This window comes from Anser anser (assembly GCF_964211835.1).
Source record: "Anser anser genome assembly, chromosome: 1".
In the NCBI taxonomy this organism is placed as follows: domain Eukaryota; kingdom Metazoa; phylum Chordata; class Aves; order Anseriformes; family Anatidae; genus Anser; species Anser anser.
This window is the reverse complement of record NC_139720.1, coordinates 109,800,323-109,808,728: the sequence shown is the minus strand read 5'-3', so window position 1 is coordinate 109,808,728 and position 8,406 is coordinate 109,800,323. Positions and strand designations below refer to the sequence as shown.

Here is an 8,406-nt window from a genome sequence, read left to right as displayed (position 1 = left end):
CTATATGATGTGATGTATGGTTGGACTTGATGATTTTATGAGCCTTTTCCCACCTACATGATTCTATGATTCTATGATGTTATGTCTACAGCTGGGATCTTGTTGAATTACCTTATACATGACAACCCTTTTCTTTCCTGTGTGTTTGTCATCCAATCAGTGAGATTTGCAGTATGTGTATTTTGAAGAAGAAAGACCAGTAAGGAAGTAGTTGAGCTGAGCCTATCTAGCACTTTCATCCTTTTTTTTTTTTTTTTTTTTTGTATCTTCTGAGGTTTTGATTTTGTTTTTTACGACTAGGTTTTGTCATCACTAGGCTGGTCTGGATCTCCAGGTCAGTCTCTATCAATGTTGGGTTTACTGACAGTCTTTTTTTTTTTTCAAATTGGAAATGTAAAATCTTTAAAATACCTCATAAAAAGAATTTAGCAACTCTTTTACTGATTACTAACCTGCTGGTTTAGTATATATTGTAAAGATGTAAACATTTTATTTGGGTTTTTGGAACTTTCACTGTCAGGAAAACCATGCTTGTACCTTGAGATTTTTGAGTCATCACTGAGAGGAAAAAAGGCAAAACACCTTTTTTCACACAAAAAGAGTGCATGATTAATTTAGAGCTGCTACTGAATTTATTATGGATTGAATAAAACTGTTAATTATTCATTTTTAAAATACAATAACTGATATTCAAAAAAATATTAATCAAAGGAACTTGTAACACATACATTAGATGTGTTGGTGATAAGAATTTCTTCCTCTAAGTCAGGTTCACTAAATCAGAAATGAGCTAAAGCTCCTTACCCCTCTGAACATGGCATGCAAAATCTACCTCTGTGAATTACACTGCCTTTCTGAGTTTCTTGTGAGCTTGGAAATAGTTCTGGGATCTTTTAATGATGAGTTCTATGGAAATGCCGAATGACTACTCAAGACACCATTATTAAAGGTGAGTTAATATTTCTTGTTTAGTCCTCATATCTTGCCCAGGGATGTTTTTATTCGGACCTAAAACAGTCGTAAACTGGTTCAGCATAAAGCTGAAAAAGCCTTAGAGGGAGATATGGTTTCTCAAAATAGGCAAGACTAGGAAAAAAAAGAGTAAGAAGTCTATTTGCATCCTATTCTAACCTCAGGGCTAGCCATAAAGCAAAACTAGAATATTTTTGGTCATTTCAGAATTAATTCATCTTTCTATTCCTTTTGGGTTCACAGAGAGATAAAATGTCAACATATGACAGAGGCCTATAGCAAAATTGATATTAGACCTAGACTCTATTTAGGAAAAAGAAATGAAAAAAAATCTGAAAAGTATGTGATGAGTGGAAACATCTAGCTCTTCAATGTGTTATTTGTCTTTTGGAGCTCATTTCCAAATATATAAAATTTTAGCCCATTAATTTATAAATGTGTTCTCTTTTTTCAGTCTTTCATGACCGTCTTTGGGTATGCCAATATATCTTTTTAGAGTTAGAGTAATGTAACCTTTTTTGTAACTCTTTTATTTAAATCCTAAAAAAAAAAAAAAGAAGAAAAAAGAAGATGTATTCTGACTGTTTGTATGAAGAAAATAGAGAGGCAAAAATACAAATCTTGGCTTCCTGGCGCTGAATGGAAGACAAGGGGGGATAAGGACTGCAACACCACAGAAAACTGACTTCACTGGGGAATAGCAGTTAAGTCAAAAAGACTTTCAGAAACCATTTAAGGCAGTTTTCATGTATCACAAAAAAGAGCACAGGGTATAAACAAAAGCATTTAATGGTACTCTGTCAATATGTGTGCCTGGAGGTAACTATTATTTTGGAAGACCATTACCCATCTGTTGGTAGTTTCATAAACAAACATAAGTAATGGCAGAGCAATTTGTGGGCTTATTAATCACTCCACTCTACCTGCTGGAAGTGACACAGGAGGAAGAAAACATTGGGCTCACATAGAGTGGGCATGAAAAGATGCTGTTGTCTTGGATGGAATGTGTCTGGAGGGAGGAAAAGAGCTTTCAAGGTTTAATAGTCCTTGGAGGAGTGTACTGTCTGCAGTTAAGAAGAATGCATTAGTGAGAGTGTTTGCGTCTATGCATTCATTACAGTGGCTGCGTGGAAAGGTTGTGGTACCCAGCCCAAAGCGAACAGAAAGAGAGGTGTGACAGGGGTGTAGAGGGCCTAAAAGAGCTTACAAGTGGCAGAACAGGGGGGAGATAGGCGGGGAAGGGATGAGGTTCACCCAGCAGGAAGAGAGGGAAGGATGGAGGAGACAGCAAATGAAAACAGCCTGCACAATGAGGTGTGGTGGTCTGCCTCAGCAAGCAGGTCCTGCCGCAAAGTGATTTCCCATTGTCGCAGTCAGGAATTTCTAACATAAGTGCTTATAATTTTCTTTATAATGGCCTCAACTCGTGGCCACTTTTGGACTTTAATTCACTGTTTTTCACTGATGTAATGTAAAAGCGTATCTGGTGCAGGCCTGGAAGAGGCCAGGCCCCCTCAGACTACTGGGTGGTTGGCATTGGTCTTGCACCTTGCTTCTCTTGCTTCTTTCAGCCTTTCAGTTTTCTGACTGTGTCTGGCCTTTCTGTGGCTCCCAGCAGTTTGGGAAGTTCCTGCGAAATAAACTTCTCTTGAAGCCCGATGATCCTCCCTAGAAACAGTTGAGAAAATGGGAAGCTTGGGTTGGAAATTCTTATAAGGGCAGGTAAGAAAAAATGCAAAACTGACCAAAGAGCTTTCTTATTTGTGTGTAAAGCATCCACATCTTTTTCTGTTGTTCTCTATAAGTAGGAAGTAATCATATTAGTTCTTGTCAAAAAAAAAAAAAAATCAAGAGAGCCACATGCATAAAGAATTTGCTTTGATGCAGAAATGAAACAATATTTTGACCAATAGACCAATGAGACCTATTTGTCAGTGGCTTACTACAAGTGTAGAGGGTTGGTGGCTTAAATAAGTGTCCCTTGAAAAGCCTAGCTTAGATTTCGTGAGGTATTTTGTCAAAGGAATATTAAAAACATGCTTCTACTCTTAGAGATAATGCATCAAAGAGGAAAATTAATGACAGAAGAAAGCCTCTGTGGTCCCATGGGCAAAGGGAGAACAAGAACTGAATGAGTGAAGCTGAAGCCAGACAAAGGGAAATCTAGAAATTAAGGCAGTTAAACAAAGAGAAATAAACAAACAAAAACAACTAGAAGTGAGTCACTTCCCAAAGAAATTATCAAATGAATTTATAGCTTCACTGTCTCTTGATGACTTTAATAAGGCTCGGATTGCACTGCGTTTGAATCAGAACAGGTGTGAGACAAACCCAAGTAAATAAGCTTGGCTCAAGAGAGAAATGCTGAAATGCTGGCGAAGGTGGTGGATGAGAACCAGCTGAAACCAAGACAGAGAAAGAAGTATGCAGGACACTAGCAGATGCAGTAGGGAGCTAAAGAGCTTACTCCTCTCTAAGGAGGTGTGGCTGCTGAACACCAATAACTAGTCTGATAGACTGTCATCCTAGAAAATCAAATTAAATTGAAACTCTCAATTTTTCCTGAACTGTAGGAATGAAACTCATTTTAATTGATTCATTTTTTTTCCTTTTCCCCCTTTTCTGAGCTTTTGTTACTCCAGAGTTTTGAATATATATATACTTATATATATATGTATTTTTTGCATGTCATTGTTGAGATTTATCCTCCGTTTCTCCTTATCCTGAGTTGACAATCTTTATCATTGAAGCACTTTGGGTACTACAGGCAACAAACCTCCATGTGTACCTTCACTGGTGCTGTTTTGAAATGCTCTGATACTGCAAAAGAGTCTTACAGTAGACTCTTTTTATAATGTTAGACTATGACAGAGGGCAACAGAACAGAACAGAATAGAATAGAATAGTTCAGTTGGATGGGACATTCAAAGATCCAGCTGCCTGAGGGCTCACCTCAGTGCTAACAAAAAGTTAAAGCATGTTGAGGGAATTATCCAAATGCTTCTTGAACACTGGCAGGCATGGGGCATTAGCGACCTCTCTAGGAAGCCTGTTCTAGAGTTTGACCACCCTCATGGTAAAGAAATATTTCCTCATGTCCAGCCTGAACCTCCCCTGGAGCAGCTTTGTGCCCTTCCTGCATGTCCTGTCATACATGACCAGGGAGCAGAGCCTGGTACCTCCCTCTCCACTTTCCCTCCTCAGGAAGCTGCAGAGAGCAATGAGGCTGCCTCTTGGCCTTCTCTTCTCCAGGCTGGACAACCCAAGTGCCCTCAGCCTCTCCTCACAGGAAATGCCTTCCAGCCCTGATACCAGCTCCAGCTTTGTTGCCCTCCTCAGGATGTGTTCAAGGATCTTAACATTTTTTTATGTTGTGGAGCCCAGGACTGTGCACAATATTCAAGGTGTGGCTGCACCAATGTTAAATATAGTGGGAGATTCATGTCTTTTGGCAGGCTGGTCATGCTGTTTTTAATGCAGCCCAAATGCATCTCTCAAGTGAGACTGTGGTTGTAGTTTCCGTTGACTTCAGTTCATCTGGGAGGTGCACAAGACGTTTCAAAACACCTGAGTAAAAGTTCTCTGTTGTGTGTTTCATTTTATGTACAATGTTCAGCAGCTACTGGTAATTCTCCTTGTTTAGATGGTGAAATGAAGCATGTTGTGATGTCAAGCCACTGCACTTTTCTTATGGGTCTTGAAATTTTTCCTTTTGCTGCATCATTGATGTGGATGTGGGCTTGTATTTGACTTGTCCTTAGCATAGGAACAAACTTTACTTAAACTTAACTGAAGCATTTAAAAAGTACAATCACACTGACAGCTTCCATTCCTCTGCTAATTAATTCTGATTTTGCTGCAATCCATGTATAACATGCATCATCCTTGAATAAATGAACAAATGCATATGGAATGATGTCTGCTCAAAATTGATACAAGTAGAAAAAAGAAACTCCATACCCCAAGGATATTATTTATTTATTTATTTATTTTTAAAGATGTAAATGCGTAGCTAACAATTTGGAAGATGGAGCTATCCACTTGGCTTATTTAGTCTTATGAAGAAGGAATTGTCAGATAGATGCAAACCATATTTTTATGAGCATATGAAAGAACAGTTGTTAAATTCATTCCAAGATTAAATCATCATGCATTAAAGATACCCTACAGCAGAATAGGAACTTCAACTTTTTTTTTTTTAAATTCTTTTCAGAATGCTTTGTTTTATCCCCTTATGTATGTATGCTTGCACATTTATTCTATTTATTTTTTATTTTGAAATGAAACCATTATGAATCACAAGTACCAAGAATGGTTAGTCTAGATATCAGTCTGTGCTGAGGGAATTTTAGGGAAAAAATCACACTGGAGGACCTACAGTTTCAGCAGGGAATCTAGAGATGTGTGACAGAGCTGATTAAGTAAATAATTATTTTCATCTCACTTATCAGAAGGATTTTGCTCATGAGGCATGTAAGTAACCTCAGCATACTAATGAATGCTAGCTTTTATGGGCTTGTTCCATAAAATGGAGTGGACAGATGTGTAGTAATTATGAAAATTAAACAAGTATTATAAAATTGAACCATTTAAAGTTGTTTAAAATCCATGCATGGCCTTTTATATTTTGATTATGCTAAACAAATTTAAAAGCTATTGAAGACATTTATATGCTGCTGCAAGTAAAATATCATGACATGAGTGGATGTCACCTTGATTATTCATTTAGAAATTGCCTGATGAGAGCAGTTTATACTTCTGACAATGGAAATCAATGTACAAATAGTTGATGGGCTCCATTTAGAGGTAACTGGGAAATGTTCAAAGGTATGTAGTGTGCAGTAGATAATTGCCTTTTCTTGCCCTCATCTTTGCAAAAGTCTGAAATGAGAATATGGAAAGTAAAACTCTGTAAAAAAAAAAAAAAGTTAGCTTAGAAGCGACATAGCTGCATATACACTTTTCCATAATTGATTCACCTTCATAGCAGGCTAAGAGTGATCCCAATACCTGAAGAAGTATGTTTTGATACTGCTTGAGTATCTCCACGTGAAACTGAAATGTAAACTGAGACCATAGGAAGAGATATCACTCACCAAAAAATAAAGATTCAGAAAGACTCAATCAAAATTGAGAAAGATTCAGTCAACAGTGATCAATCTTCCTGATTTTCATTACAGTGTACATATATATGCTTCTTTTGTTTCCCTGGCCTCAGAATGTAAGTTAAGAACACACCTGAAGAAGAGTGGACAGTCTGAAGAACGAGTAGGAGCACGTTGCTTTCTACGCAGGGGAAAAGAGTTTCCAGAGATTTCAGGATCAGGAGGCACAGGAAAGGATACAGAAGCAAAGTGTAGTTAGGAGCATGTAACGCTGGCAGGGACTGAGTGTCTGGTGGAGAGAACAGGAAATAGACAGTTAAGCATGAGAGACAACAGAAAGAGAAGTGTCGTGGTAGGGATCATCAGAGATTCTGCAGTCTGCTGCAAACCTCAGAGATACTGAACCACCTGGGTGAAACTATTAGCTGTGGATTGTCCCTCCAGTGACCCATAACTTTGTGACTTTACAGATAGCAGTCTCAGTATTCAAAATAAATCCATACAAATTAAAAAAAAAAAAAGAAGAAGAAGAAAGGAAAGACCCCCCCCCCTTAAGTTTCTGTTCCAGAGTACCATGTGTTCATTTACATTTATGCCACCTGTAGTATGACATTTTCCAGAGTCACAGCTGAAGTTCCTTTCTGAAGTTTCCCCTCTCTCCACCTCCTGTGTCTGTTCTCAAAGAAAGAAATATGCTTTTAGTTATTATTTTTATTATATTTAATTCACTTTTTAAAAATATCAAATGACAAGATAGTATGTCTCCTTTTGGTTAGGCTCAATATTTGAATTCTGGTGCAAACCAAGGGTTTTGAGAGTGAGACATTTCTTTGGTATCTTGAGTTCAGACTGTGTCCCAGCAGCCATTAACAGCAGAATTTTTGTCAGGCTGTGGTCTGTGTTTTGGAATCAGCTGATCTATGGCTCTAGGAAAAAAGTAGATACTTTTTTTTTTTTTTTTTAAAGTCTGACTAACTCAAAATGTCCATGTATTCTTTTATAATGGAAAGAGGAAGTAGAACTCTGGTTTAGCTAACCACAGAAGAGAAATAGATTGTTACATACCAGAAATGTAATGTTTCAGTCTCTGTCTAGTGACATTTCTGACCTTTTTTTTTTTAACTTTTTTTTTTTTTTAATCGATGTGTAGGGCTTCATATACTGCCCCATATACCTTGCAGGTACAGTGCAGTATGTCATCCTTCATGTGGAAACACTCAGGAAAGGGGCATAACAGCTCTTGGGAACCCCTGAAATTCTTACCATCATCTCAACAAACACTGTCTAGTAGACTGAGAAATAGTTTAGGATGATCAGAGTGACTAGTTAGTTGTGGAGTAGTCAGAGAACAACTGACAATGGACGTGATTCCTCTCTACAGAATGCTTCAATGGTTGTGAAGAATTGCTCTTTTTTTTTTTTTTTTTTAATTTTTCCTGGTTAAATTAGTATAGTTACTTAATAGTAATAGAGAATAGTAATAGTACTAGAGAAACACTTGCAAGATGGAACCTTGAGATGTGTATGTTGTAGCTGCCCTCTTTGCTGAAACCTCAAGGGATGTCCTCAACGTGAAAGTACTACAATGTGGATTTGCTAAGTTGAACCTAAGTTTAGCAGTTGTCTCCTTTCATCTGAGGTGGCCATATGTGCCGTGCATTTTCTACTGGCTCAGACGAACTTACAGCAGAGGGAGCATTCCTGGCCTGAGATGCTCAAGAAGGTATAAGTAAGACTATATGCAGAAGAAACTGAAAACTAGAAGAAACTACTGGTTGTAACAGGAGGAAGAAATAATGTTCTATTAGTACCCTAAACATCTTGTTATCTTAATCCACCTCAATTGCTTTACTATTTATTTTGGTAGGAATTTTTAAGGAAATATTTCTATAACGAAATAGGATGTTTAAAATATTTACAAAGAGCATCTCCTATGGTTGACTAACCATTTCTGCTTTGTGGGCTTCTACAGTTTTTCCCACAGTTTTTCCTGTAATCAGCAAAGCCATGTTCTGCTTTTGTGAAAGTAGAACTTGATCACAATTTTAATGAATACTTTAGGATATTCAGGATTTAAAATTGTAGTTAACTAGTGCAACTATAAATTAAGATTTTGAGTTTTAAGACCAAAAGACAGTGCAGAGGCTAGTTTCAGATACCCTACCACTTTAATCACAGATAAACACAGGAATTACACAACTTCCTTGCTTCTAGGGAGAGGTGGCACAGGCAAGAATAGAAGACAGATGGGTGAGCCCAGTGGTTCCAGCTGTGCCACCTGTGCTCCTTTAGCTGTGAGCATCCTTGTCCTCTCAGATGTCTGGTCAGG

The 8,406-nt window shown here is 37.7% G+C and overlaps 2 long non-coding RNA genes across 3 annotated transcripts; one reads left to right on the top strand and one right to left on the bottom strand.

Moving 5' to 3' along the window:
• Positions 1-542: 542 nt before the first annotated feature.
• On the top strand, positions 543-5,129 carry LOC310898417. Of its 2 annotated transcripts, none has more exons than XR_014583283.1 (3): positions 543-949; positions 1,530-2,694; positions 4,225-5,129. It is a non-coding gene; the product is annotated as an uncharacterized lncRNA (long non-coding RNA). The 2 variants fall into 2 exon arrangements; XR_014583284.1 differs by having other exon boundaries at positions 4,177-5,129.
• LOC310898418 lies at positions 2,503-3,667 on the bottom strand. Its single transcript, XR_014583285.1, has 3 exons — positions 2,916-3,667; positions 2,718-2,770; positions 2,503-2,640 (listed from the first exon to the last, which is right to left on the bottom strand). It is a non-coding gene; the product is annotated as an uncharacterized lncRNA (long non-coding RNA).
• Positions 5,130-8,406: the final 3,277 nt, after the last annotated feature.